Source organism: Phodopus roborovskii, unplaced genomic scaffold (assembly GCF_943737965.1).
Source record: "Phodopus roborovskii unplaced genomic scaffold, PHOROB, whole genome shotgun sequence".
Classification (NCBI taxonomy): Eukaryota; Metazoa; Chordata; class Mammalia; order Rodentia; family Cricetidae; genus Phodopus; species Phodopus roborovskii.
The window spans coordinates 6,544,016-6,556,481 of record NW_026126549.1 but is presented as its reverse complement, the minus strand read 5'-3'; the positions used below and the strand labels follow the sequence as shown (position 1 = coordinate 6,556,481).

At 44.3% G+C, this 12,466-nt stretch overlaps 1 protein-coding gene across 2 annotated transcripts in view; it reads left to right on the top strand.

The window, feature by feature from the left end:
* The window catches only part of Mcc (MCC regulator of WNT signaling pathway), a 339,919-nt gene that overhangs the window by 233,947 nt on the left and 93,506 nt on the right, over positions 1–12,466 (top strand). The gene's annotated exons all lie outside the window — the stretch shown is intronic.

Here is a 12,466-nt window from a genome sequence, read left to right as displayed (position 1 = left end):
CAGAAGGTTACAGAGGCTGTCGCTGCCCAGGCAGGTGCTTCCTCCTGACCCAATCTGCATTCAGCTTTGCAAACTGTAAGGCTTGAAATACAGGTCCTGAAAAGAGCTTTGTGGGCAAGTCCATTGTAGTTCCACAAGCTCCCTTCCTCATCTCAGAACTGCTTGCTAGCACCTGAGATAGATTTGAAAGGTATGCATTTGTTGTCACCTGTGTTCTCTATTCAGATGGTTTTGCATTCATTGTGTTCTAGAATTTCAGCTTGACACAGGTCATGGTTTGATATGTCTTATGATTTACATCGTGTGTTTAACACCATTGCTTTGAGACAGGATCTCACAATGTAGCTCAGACTTGCTTCAAACTCAAAATCCCCCCTGCCTCATCCTCCTGAATGATAGGATTAGAGACATGGGCCACCATGCCTATCTTATACATGTCACCCAGCATATCCTACAAGCATATTTCTATGAAATATAACTTGCTTTTAAAAATCTGTTTTGTTTTGTTTTGTTTTTGCTTTTAAGTCTATATATTGGCTGCCAGAGGAACAAAGTTCAAGTGTTTTTGACTTTGGATCTAATTTTTTTCCCCAGAAAGTTTCAAGGAACAGTTCACCCGATGTAGTGAAATGAAACTAAGTGGATGTGAAAATTCACTTAGCATTTTGACTTTATCTAGGAAAAGGCACCTTTTCAGCAAAATGTTAAGGCTCCATTTGTAGGTATGAATACCTTAGAACTCCCTAGTTGTCATGGTGATGAGCATGTGCAACATAAATAAGCTGGAAATAGGCTTGATGGGGCTAGCTATTGGCTTACTTCTGCACCAGGTGTGTGAAATGCGTCACACAGAAACCCAGTGGCTGTTCCTCCTGGAGATAACTTGATAATTTTTTGCATTGTTGGTGAACGAAATTACCCCCAAAGAATGTAACTCCTAGAATGAGATAGGTTCGTTAACTTTAAAAATATTGGGGCCATAGGCAAGGTTGAATGATTTGAGGCTCCTTTAAGATGATGTTGAGAGCCTGGCAGTAATGGCACAAGCCTTTAATCCCAGTACTTGGGAGGCAGAGGCAGCTGGATCTCTGACTTCAAGGCCAGCTCAGGTCTACAGAGTTAGTTTCAGGACAGCCAGGGCTATACAGAGAAAGAAAGAATGTCTCAAAAAAGAATGGTTGTTGTGAGGCAGAAATTGGTAAATGATAGATCCAGTTTCTCTGTCCCAGAAGAAGAAAATATGTTAACCCAAAAAGTTGAGATATTTGATGTCCAGACATTCAAATTTAAAGTGTTGGTTCTATTTATTTATGTATTTATTTATTTATTTATTTATTTATTTATTTATTTATTTATTTATTTAATACTACCCTGTTGGCCCAGGGGAAGGGATTGTATTGTTTCTGGGGTTCATCATTTGGAATCTATTTCCGGCTCTGTGGCTTCAATTCTGAGTAGCCAGCCCCTGGCCTAAAGGTATGTCACTGCCACTGTTCTTGGCTGCTGCCCAGCACACTGGGAGATAAAGTGTGAATTCTGTGCTCTGGTTGCTATTAGGAGTCACAGTTTCCAGGACTGAATGAAAGGGGGGAAACAAAGAAAGCTAGTGTTGAGGTATGGCCTCTAGTCTCCTTTCTCATGTACCAAGAATGCCCTCTGCTCTGGTTGCCCCCTCAGCTTTCCCCCCAGTGTGTGGTGGTGTGAAAGGAGAGAACCATCAGACTGGAATGGGTTCTAAGAGGCTGCAGCCTAAACTCCCAGGCAAGATTGACCCCACATGAGCTCAGGGAAAGAAGATCCATCCCTGTCTAGAAAGGATTTCCAGGAGAGTAGTTCCATAGCTCTGCCTACCTTCTGAGACATAGCTTTCTTGTCAGGAAAGACCTTTAGTGAAGCCTAAAGCCTTCATGCTGAAATGTATACCCAATACTCCAATAGTACTTGGAGTCCATCCTGTGCTTGCCAGCTAGCTAGTACTAATTTGTCTTTCCTCCCTTGGAGCAGAATAATCTCTTTCAGCATTGTTATGCTTTCCTGGGAGCCCAGGGTAAAGCTTCATGTCATGTGTGCACTCTCTCTGTATTGGGGTGGATAAGTAGACTCACCGCCAGGCTTCAGATTCAACCCCATTTATCTGTCTCAAAGTCAGCTTTGCATGTAAACCGTAATTTCACTAATACTGCCTCTTAATTACCATCTCAGAACTTTGTTCCATGGTAACTCTTTGGGCCAGAAGAGGCTCCTCCTGAGTATCAGACAAAAGCTCTCTGAAGTTCTCTGCAGTTGCTTTGTTGAGTCCTGTATCTAGTGAACAACAGTATGAATTTCTTCAGAGTGAGGCTCCATTTGAACAGTTTGAGTCCTTTTCTTAGTTGTTGTAACTGCAGTATTTCTCTTCACTGTTACCTGTAGACTTTCATTTGCTATTTTTAATCTAGGTTGAGAATATCCGAGTTCTAGGCAGCCTAGAATAGTCTAGAATGCTGTAATTTTTTTCCTGCTCTCAGTAAACAAACTAAAGCAGCTTTAGGGACCATTTGCATTTGCATTCTAGTGCTGTGTTTCAAGGAGGTAAGAATGGGCAGGGCAGATATGGCAAGAAAATCGAGGAGACAGCACCTCTTTTGCTATGGCATGTTTTATCTAATGACCAATCAGGCTAGGGTTTGTGAGCTTCAGAAAATACACAGGCCCCCCCCCCCCCCGGCTTTTTGTCGTTGTAGTTGTTATTTTGTCTGTATAACTACAGGGGAATTTTAGATCACAGATGAGCCTATTGTCAGTGGAGAAAAGCAACACCATTTCCAAAACACTGTGAGGGACAAGCATCTTGTATAAGGCTCTGTCACCATGGTAGACATGGGTCTGGAAGAAGCTTGCTTGTGTTTGCTGACTGCTGCCTTTCTTGGCTAGAACGCAGGGCTTCGCCTTCCTCAGGGCAAGCCAGAAACAACCGATGCATGTTATGTGCCCAAAGGAATGTTCCTTTCCTGAGGCTACCACAGTGGGATCTTACCATGTTGCTTCTTCTCAGGGCGCTAGGGATTGCCCTCACAGCAGAACACAGGTTTAGGACACCTCCCTGTGTCTGCTTCTGTGCCCACTGTACTCTATTAAACTTCAGAGTTGGCCTGGGAACTCAGAGGAAGTGGGAGGGAGAGGCAGAGAAAATCACATTGTAAGAGTGCACACTGGCAAGGCTGTAATGATAAAATGTAAGTAGAGGGGGAAAGGGAGGCTCCGTGCTGTGAGTTAAAATAATGCTGAGCTGTTGCATGCCTGTCCAAATTGCTATTGTGTTGTGGTTTCTAGACACAAAGTGGGAGGACAGGCTGGCTTCGCAGAAGAAGAGCTCCTCACAGCAGAGTGGCTGGAATGCCGTCTAGCCAGACACAAACCACAGACTTCTGTGGCTCAATTGCACTGTGTGCAGCTTTGTCATTTGGCAAGGGATTGAGACACACATAGGCCCTGGGCAAAGTAGTGCTGGCAGGTAGTGGTAGTGTGTGTGTGTGTGTGGGGGATACCTGCTTTGATGGATGCATGGCTCACTTGGAAGGACAGATGAGATGAATTCCAGGTAGAACACACTTGTTGGGCTACAGAGTTTAGGCTGCACATATTGCATCACAGCCTCTCCCCTCTTCAGGCATCATCAAAGTAAGACCATTAAGAGCTTACTAGAAGAATTGTATCTCTCTGGGTACACTGTGTAGAGATCAGTGATTACATATGGGCTTATTTATATTCTCCAGAATGCTTCATAAATAGAAACAAGAAAACAAAACATATTCACGAGGGGGAGAGGGGAATGTAAAAAAACCACCTGAACACCACACAGAGGTAGCCTGGGAATGCGGTTTACATTTTGGTACCTTTCATCCTGGACTTACAAGAAGATATTTTGAACAAAAAGTGTTCTATTTTAAACATTCTATTTCACACAAGCTATATTAAGTATATTTGTACAGAGAAAGAGCCTGTCAGAGTGGGTACAATTTGTAGGTAATGTGGAGAAGGAAAATGTATATTCTTTCCTTTGGATTTTAATTCTTTTTCTTAATTTATTCACTGAATAAATATTGTCCCCCTTATCCACTGGCTGTTTCCCAGATTCCTGACATTTCTGCCTCATGGCAAAATCATTCACCCAAAACAAAACCCAGACCAAATTCATAGTGTCAGATACTATCAAGTGCTGTGAAACAAACAAAAACAAGCAAATAAATAAATGGCTAGAAAATGTGTGTGGTAGAGGGAAGACTTGTCCCTAGTGGTCAATGGTGGCTGAGTGGAGATGGTCAATAAAGGGATGTGCCATTCCTATAGGAAATAATAATCTTCAAATTATGGGGTATGTATGTTCCTAATAGTGCACGAGTGTGTACATGTTCACATGTGTGTGTGTACCCCATGCCTGTCACACAGTTCCTTCAGCTCACGCCCTTTGTCTTTACCATCATGAGCAGAAGTTCATGTCTTAGATTACAATAAATTGTTTTCTCTTTCTGTCCTTGAGACACTGTGATAGCTCATCTTGAGGTTACTGTGTATGTTTTGAGCAGCTCCCACTGAAGGACAGGAGGGGTCAGGAAGTAGGGTATGGACTGGGCATGGTGGGGCGACTCCTCTTCCCAGGCTGGCAAGGATTATTGTGCTTTGCTGTGCCTTCCTGCCTACCTGCTGGCCCAGTCAAGACAGGGAGCTGCTGATTGCATCCCATGTGTTGAAAGGCAGATTATAAATTACTTTGACTATTGTGATCTAGGTCCCTGTATGGAGAGTCACTTTGATTGCTTAATCAGGGATTGTGTAAACTGAGAGATGACACAGTGACCTACTAATTTTATCTTGACATCTTTTAGGAGACTTTTTTTAAAAAAAAAAGTGGTCACGTGACCACAATGACCACAATGGTCACAGTCATGCCATTAACTCTTCGGCAGCTGGCTTTGGGGTCAAGAATTTTGCCTGCAGCATTTTGTTCATTCCCAAGAGCTCTGCATGCATGAGCATAGTCCCATTTTACAGGTGAGAAGAGAGAGGCTTCAAAAGGTAAAAGGTTCCCTAGGGATGGGCTTTTGTGTGACCTCATCCATTATTCTGCTCTTCTCATTATTTTCCCACACTCTACTCTTCCCCATCTTCTTCCTGTTCCAAGATCGAGGTGATCTAGGTGGGCTGACACTGGCTAGGCTAGGGTCATCTGGAAGAGAAAACATTGGAACCCCAAGCCTTTTCCTCTTTTCTATCCACTCAATGTGTCTGAAGCTGTCAGCAAGGCCCCTTCAAGAGCCAGCTAGGAGTCCAAGTCTGTCTCCTCTCCCCTGGCCAACAGCTTTGGATTAGCTGTAACAGGGAGCTGGGAAGTGGCCCATCAGTCAGCATGCCTGGGGGAGGTCAAGCCAGCCAGGGCTTGCCTATGCCTTGCCTGGAATGGGAGCGTGTCCTGGCAGCAAGCCCTTGACAAGTATTTTATTTAAATGAAACAATGCACATTAAGAGATCTTTAAGAAGCCGAGAATACATTTAGCAATAGTTGTCCTGAATCCTTGAAGAGTCAACATTGCAGCTGTGCCTGCACTTTTAGTGTGGAAGCATGTACCTCAAACTGCATTGAATGAAGCGTATACATTCCTTGAGCAGCATATGAAGTCGTGTGTGTGTGTGTGTGTGTGTGTGTGTGTGTGTGCGCGCACGCGCGCGCCTGTGTGATTGTGTGCCTGTGTGCAGATGTGCAAACACATGCTCTCCAGACCTTCATTTGCTTTCCCCAAGGAAAGACATTGTTCTCCTTCACAAAAACCAGGGTCTTCCAGAGTGCTTCAACCATTACCATAAAATTACATTGGCCTATTCTGATCTGTGAAGTTTATTGACTGTTGCACCATTAAAGGTACTTGGTTTTCCCTAGAATGGGGAATTCAATACCTGCTAAATTGGATCGATGTAAAAATTTATGAACAATGCAGCCCTTGTTGAGGAACTCGGTTCCTTGTGTTCATGTGATTTCTTTGTGGGGGTTTCTGCCCCAGGGATCACATCCGTTTTTAGTGTGTGCCAAAATAGTCATGTTCCCTGATTAGTTGGGCTTAATGTTGTATCTTCATCCCTTCCATGATGTGTCATTAGGGTGCAGCCACCTTGGAATCTAAGTAGGAATAGCCAGTCTATTACCGTATCTTTATTTTGTCTGAATGTGTTTCCAAAACTCGTTTTATGCTGCCTAATTTTGTGTTATCATGAAAGTTAAACAAGTCAAAATTTATGTAGTAGGAAATACTGTTACTAATATTTAGTAGTTAGAGCATTACATAGTACCTTTACATATATGCATCCTACTGTTCAGATATTTTTATATTTTAACATCTAATGGTCAAAATAACCATTATGCACAGGTAGCATTTAAGAAACACAGCTGTGTCTGGGGACACTGGTGTGCCTGCATGCACAGGTATGGTACCTGGACCTTGGATTGGTGACTTGGCACCATCAGCTGTGTGATAAACACCCTCTTCCCTGATGGTATTTGGTGCTTCCACGCTGAAGGGGTTTTCTGAGAACTGAATTTCTGCTGAGGTTCTAAAAAGGAACTCAGAGGCCATCTGCCTGTCAAGGGAGTCAGCAGGGAAATTGAAAAGAGAAAAAGCTACTGCTTTCTGAGTTGACCAAGGGCAGCAGAAAGTGATTTGCATGCAGTGTGCAATCTTGTAGATGATGCTTAATGAGTTTTAAGTTTCAAGACTGAACAGCCTTTCTCAGAATATGACACAGCAGGTGCCCCTAGCTGGAATTCTAGCAGCAAATAGGAAGCCACCAAATGGGTCTGATTGTATCCATCTGGCAGAGAGTGCTGCCCTTGTACCAGGAATTTTGTTCTTTGTGTGTCTGAACTAGAGCTCCTGCCGTGTGGAGGACCTAGGAGGGGTGGCTGAATGAAGCTGCTTTCCTGTGCATGTGTCCCCGCTCCCTGCAAGGACAGCTGGGACATATGTGGTCATTCACTACCCACGGAGATAGGACACACAAGGTGTTTGTGTACCAGGTTGAAGCCTGCAGGCATCTTAGAGACACTGCAGTACAAACCCATCCTCAGTGACTTAAAGCAAGAGCATTAGAAGGCGGGGAGGGACCAGAATGGGCTAAGTGTCCCATCACTACTGCTGGAAGGCTTACCTTTTCCTCCCTGCCTGAGAGTACCACAACAATCTTGACTCTCCACCTCCACTACAAATAATTCTTCTCTACCCAAGCACATGTTTGTACATGGACATTCATGTTTAGGTATCCCAAAGGCAACAGAGCAATGACACCTTGAGTATGGAGCTTCTATGAGGCACACTATGGAGTAGACTTGAAGCTAGGTTTCCTTCACTATCAGCCCTTGGGCTGCTTTCCCATCCAACCTCCATACTTTGATTTCCTCAGTGTGCAGTGAAGGGATAATGTCTACCTCTCAGCATTATCACATGGGGATTAAGTTGATGGGGGATGTCCTTCTGTACATATGTTTCTCTTACTGGTTGATTGGACAGTAGCCAGGCAGGAAGTATAGGCAAGGCTTCCAGAGGAGAATTCTGGGGAGCAGGGGCAGGGAGAAGTCTTGAGAGAGATTCCATGCTGCTGAAGGAGTAACATGCTGGAGCCTTGTCCAGTAAGATAAGGCCATGTAGAAATACATAGATTAATAGCTATGGGTTAATAATTAAGAGAGAGAGCTAGCCAGTAAGAAGCCTGAGTCATTAGCCAAACAGTTTATAATTAATATAAGTCATTGTGTGTTTATTTGTGGCTGAAGGGCGGCGGGACCAGGTGGAAGAGAAATCTCTGTTTACAATTAAATGAGATGCTGTACGCAGTGTGTTTGGTGGGATACGATAAAGTGTGAAAGGAGAACATTCTGCCAACAGTGTGTGTTCATCCAAGCTTGGTTACACTCGCCTCTTAACATGAATGAAAGAGAGGTGTGAAAGAACAAGTTGGCATTAACTATTGACTTCGATTAAATGTAAGATCAAAATGTGTCATTATATGGAGGACTAGGGGAGGAATGAGGACAGAGTAGAAATTTGTACATGGAAGTTTCCCTGTCCTGACTGCCTACTCCCAAATAACTGATGCAGAGACTTATATATTAATTATAAACGCTCAGCCCACAGTGCAGGCTTACATTTTAAGTTAACCCATATTCCTTATGTGGTGATATCTTTATTAGCATGCCACATTTATCTTCTGCTCCCTCTGCATCCACTGGGTGACTCCAGACTCCACCCTTCTTCCTCCCAGCATTTCCTAGTCTGGCTTTCCTGCCTAACTTTATTCTGTTCCGCTATTGGCCAGTCAGCTTCTTTATTAAACCAATCACAGTGACATATATTCACACAGTATAAAGGAATATTCCACAGCAGAAATTCCCTTCTCCAACAGGGAGACAGAAGCAGGGGCACCCTGGCAGGGAATGGCATGGCTTACACAAGCACCTCCCTACCCAAAGAGGCACAGGAGGAAGGAAGGACACTACCCTTAAAGTGTACCCTGGATGAGCTCACCCCCACAGGGCGGGAAGACCAGAACAGCCTGTGGTAGTAGGTGCCTAGCGGTATCCGTGCTAAAAAGAAACACTTCACATGACACAGTCCTCCATCTCTGCCATGCTGTTGGAGCCTTTGGCCCTTTGACTACTGGGCTGTTCAAAGGCCCCAGTCCCAGAGGGATGAGCCAAATGACAGAGGTAGACTTTAACAGCCTGGACACAGGCTCTGGATGATGGTGACAACCATAACGTGACATATCAGAGAATGACAGCTTAGCTCAGCAGAGCAGGCTGTGTTTGCCACTTTATTGTTAGTAATAGCAGAATGGAGGCAAGTGCTCCTAGAAGCCACTCATCACATGGTAGGGCTGATGGATTCCAAGGGCATCTGAAGGAGTTCAGAGCCCGTTGTCTCCTGCTGATAATGTGAGGGGCTGCTTATCCGCTCAGCATGGAAAAACCTCCAGGACAGTCTGTCAGCTCGGTCCTCACTTAGGCCGTGAAACTGGACACCTTAGCTGTCAGGGGTGAAGATGGCTTGCCTTTAAGACTAGTTCCACAAGTGCAGTTTCACTCAAGTAACAGACTGCCCAAAAATAACAACTGCCTAACTTGACAATTACCTTGTCTGTCACCAAATTTCCAAGTGGTATAGTTGCATTTGGATGCACACAGCACAGCGAGAAGCTAGCTTATGAACAACCTAGAGAATTTGGGACCTTTATGCCTAGAAACATGAGAATGTATGCATCTGTCACCTGTATGCACTAAATCTGAATGTATATAGACAGTGCCAAGATTCCATGTAAGCTCTGTGTAAGCTCCCTGTGATAGTTTCACGGGCAGGACTATTGAGATGACCTAGCAGGTAAAAGCACCTGCTACACAAACCTGAAACTCCAAATTCAGTCCTCAGAACCCACAGTGGAAAGAGAAGACCAAATCCTCAGTGTTATCCTCTGACCATTGCACCTGTGGATGCTATGGCATACACTCACCCCCTAACTCACAGAGGCCCAAATAATAAAATGATGATGGAGATGGTGGTGGTGGTGAGATAATAATAATCAAATAAACAACAATTTTTCAAAAGTTACCAAGATCTAAGAGGCTTGCCATTCAAAGGCTTGAAGGGGACTTGGCAGAATCCAGCATTATTACTTTGTCTGTGTTGGCGCACCCACCACGTTGAAGCCTCTTTGTGGCCTATGAAGGACTCAATCAGAGAAGCCCCTCTGTCCTTGGTAACTTTAAATTTGACCAGCAAAGGGGCGTGCACATGTGTTGAGAGCTCCTTAGAGCTATGGGGGATAAGTAGAGGGACCTCCTTTTGGCAGCCCCATCTTCTATGCCTCTACTGAGAAATGGTCAACAATAAACACATTTTATTCTGTCCTCTTTCCTTCGAACGGGCCAGAGGACTGAGATAGGAAAGAAAACAACCTGTTTCAGGTATTATGCTCTTGACGGGCTATTTACTGTTTCCTTAACACATAAATAACTCCCTTTAAAAATCTTCATTGAGTTAAAAGTACTGAAAACAATTTAGAGCCACCCAGAGCCCACTGGGTGTCCATTAGAATGCCCTTTCCAATTTATTCATTTAGTTGCATTTCATTTCTCTTACCAGGCTTGTAAAAATTTCTCTTAAGTAGGATTTTTATTCATTAGGAACTTACTCAGATTACTGACTGGTACAGTCTTGTATGGGATAGCGGGGTGCTGAGCTGTGCTTTGGGGTGCCAGGTGCTCTCTGGAGCCTTAAGAAAGTGACTCAGTCTTGCAGTTGCCCCAGCTGAGCACTATGGGTCCTTCCCTTGCTCTCAGACATCTTGTCCTCATGACACAGCAGTGTGTGAAGTATCATGGGGTCACAGAGTTAATAGCTATCACAAATATTTGTTAATTTGGAAGCAGATAGATGATAGATGCTAGATCTCAGCATGTAGAAAACATTCTTATGTACCTGCCTTTTCATTTTTGTCTGTAGAGGCCACGATCAAACTCAGGAGACTTTTGGGGACCTTTATTGTGAGATGATATCTTCCATCTGGAGAAGCACAGAACTGCCCTGTGCACATACTGTGGTCCAGAGAGCCAAGGTGCCAAAGACTGTTTTGGTTCCCAGCCCAGCAGTCCCATCAGCAGTGTGATCCTATTATGGACCCTTCTGGTGTGGCTATGGTGGAGCTAGCTACTCTGTATGTCTCCCTATGTGACATAGTTCGTGATGTTTGGGAGAGGGTCTGCAACATTCTACACCAGCCTTGCTCTTTCATCTACCCGTAGCCTTACAGACAACCCGGGATGGAAGAGAGTGAGCTAGGTAGGAGCTGTCCAGCCTCTCAGTTATTTTAAGATGTGTTACATTTGTTTATGCTGTGGAACATTTTGTTTAATGACGCAAAGATGTGTTGTGTCCTTTTATGCTGCATTTGTTTAACTCTGTGAAGCTGTGCTATTTTGCCAGTCTGAAACATCTGATTGGTCTGATAAAGAGCTGATATGCCAATATTGAGGCAGGAGAAAGGATAGATGGGGCTGGCAGGCAGGAGAATAAATAGGAGAGGAGTAAGATAGAACAAGGAGAGGACATCAGGAGCCAGCCACCCTGCCACACAGCAAACTATGGAGGAAGAAGTAAAGAAAAGTGTACAGAAATAGAAAAAAATAAAAACCCAGAGGCAAAAGATAGATGGGATAATTTAAGAAAAGCTGGCTAGAAACAAGCCATGCAAAGACGGCATTTATAACAAAGAGTAAGACTACTCTGGTGATTTATTTGGAAGCTGGATGGCACCCCCCAAAAAAAACCAAAAGCCAGAGGAGTAAAAAAAAAAAAAAACAACCAATTACATGTGTCTCTTAAAGCACATGTCAGGTGGTTCTGGTGTTGTTGATCCTCACCAGGGATTAGGTGGCATATATTCTCTCAGGGCCACCTGATCAGGTGGCACACCAGTGCTGATGCTGCAGGACATCCCCAGCCACAGAAGGGACTGAACCTTTCTCGTCACCGAACTCTAAACAAAACAAATCTCAAGACAATTGTATAGCGGAAACACAGTGGTATTTGTGCTGAGAAACCATCACATAAACCTTGTGTCTGAACAGCAGAGTGACCTTTTCTGAGGGGCTCTAGCCCTATACCAGACGCAAATGCCACCAGATTGCTTGGCATTTCCTTTTTAAATTTCAGGCGTTCCTGGTTTCAAATCAGCGATTGATCTGTTGGTTTGTAGCCTGTGTGCAATTAAAGTTAGTCACACTGCTGTTGGAGTCTAAGGAGCACAAGTGCTTTGAATCCACTGCCCACCCCGACACATCCGAGCAGGGTGCAGGAGGGTGGTCTTCTAAAGCTAAAATGCCAGTGATCTCGAGCTTTGAATTGTGCACTGCCGTGCCATCCGCAAAGAACCCGTCTGATTTTGGTCTCAACTCACATGAAGTCCTAGGGGAAGCTGCAGAGCACCTATGAGAAGGAGCATCCGTTGATCCCATTTCTAGGTGCAACACACACACCGTAGGGCACAGGGGTGAGCAGCCCGGACTACCTGGCTATCTGTAGTACCTGGGCAGGCAAAGGCTTCCTGAGGTGGGTGCAGAGATGAATGTGGTGAATGTGTTTTGTAGTCTGCCCATCTCCGGCCTGGAAGGCCACAAAAGCCTGGGCTGGGGCAAGAGCCAATTCTGAATTCAGAACATAAAGTTGTTCAGATTCTGATCATACTGCTTAGTTCTTCCCTCTTTAAATCTACTGAAGAACTTCCTTTTCAGCTTCTACTAACCTGAGTGAGATGGCTTGGGAATGGTGTCTGGGTGGATGGAGGTGTGCCCTGTGGAGCGTAACCTCGGGATTCTGATTGTGTTTCTCAGTGAGTCTATTAGTTTATAAGAAGTATATATGCCCAAGCAATCGAGGCTATCTGATGG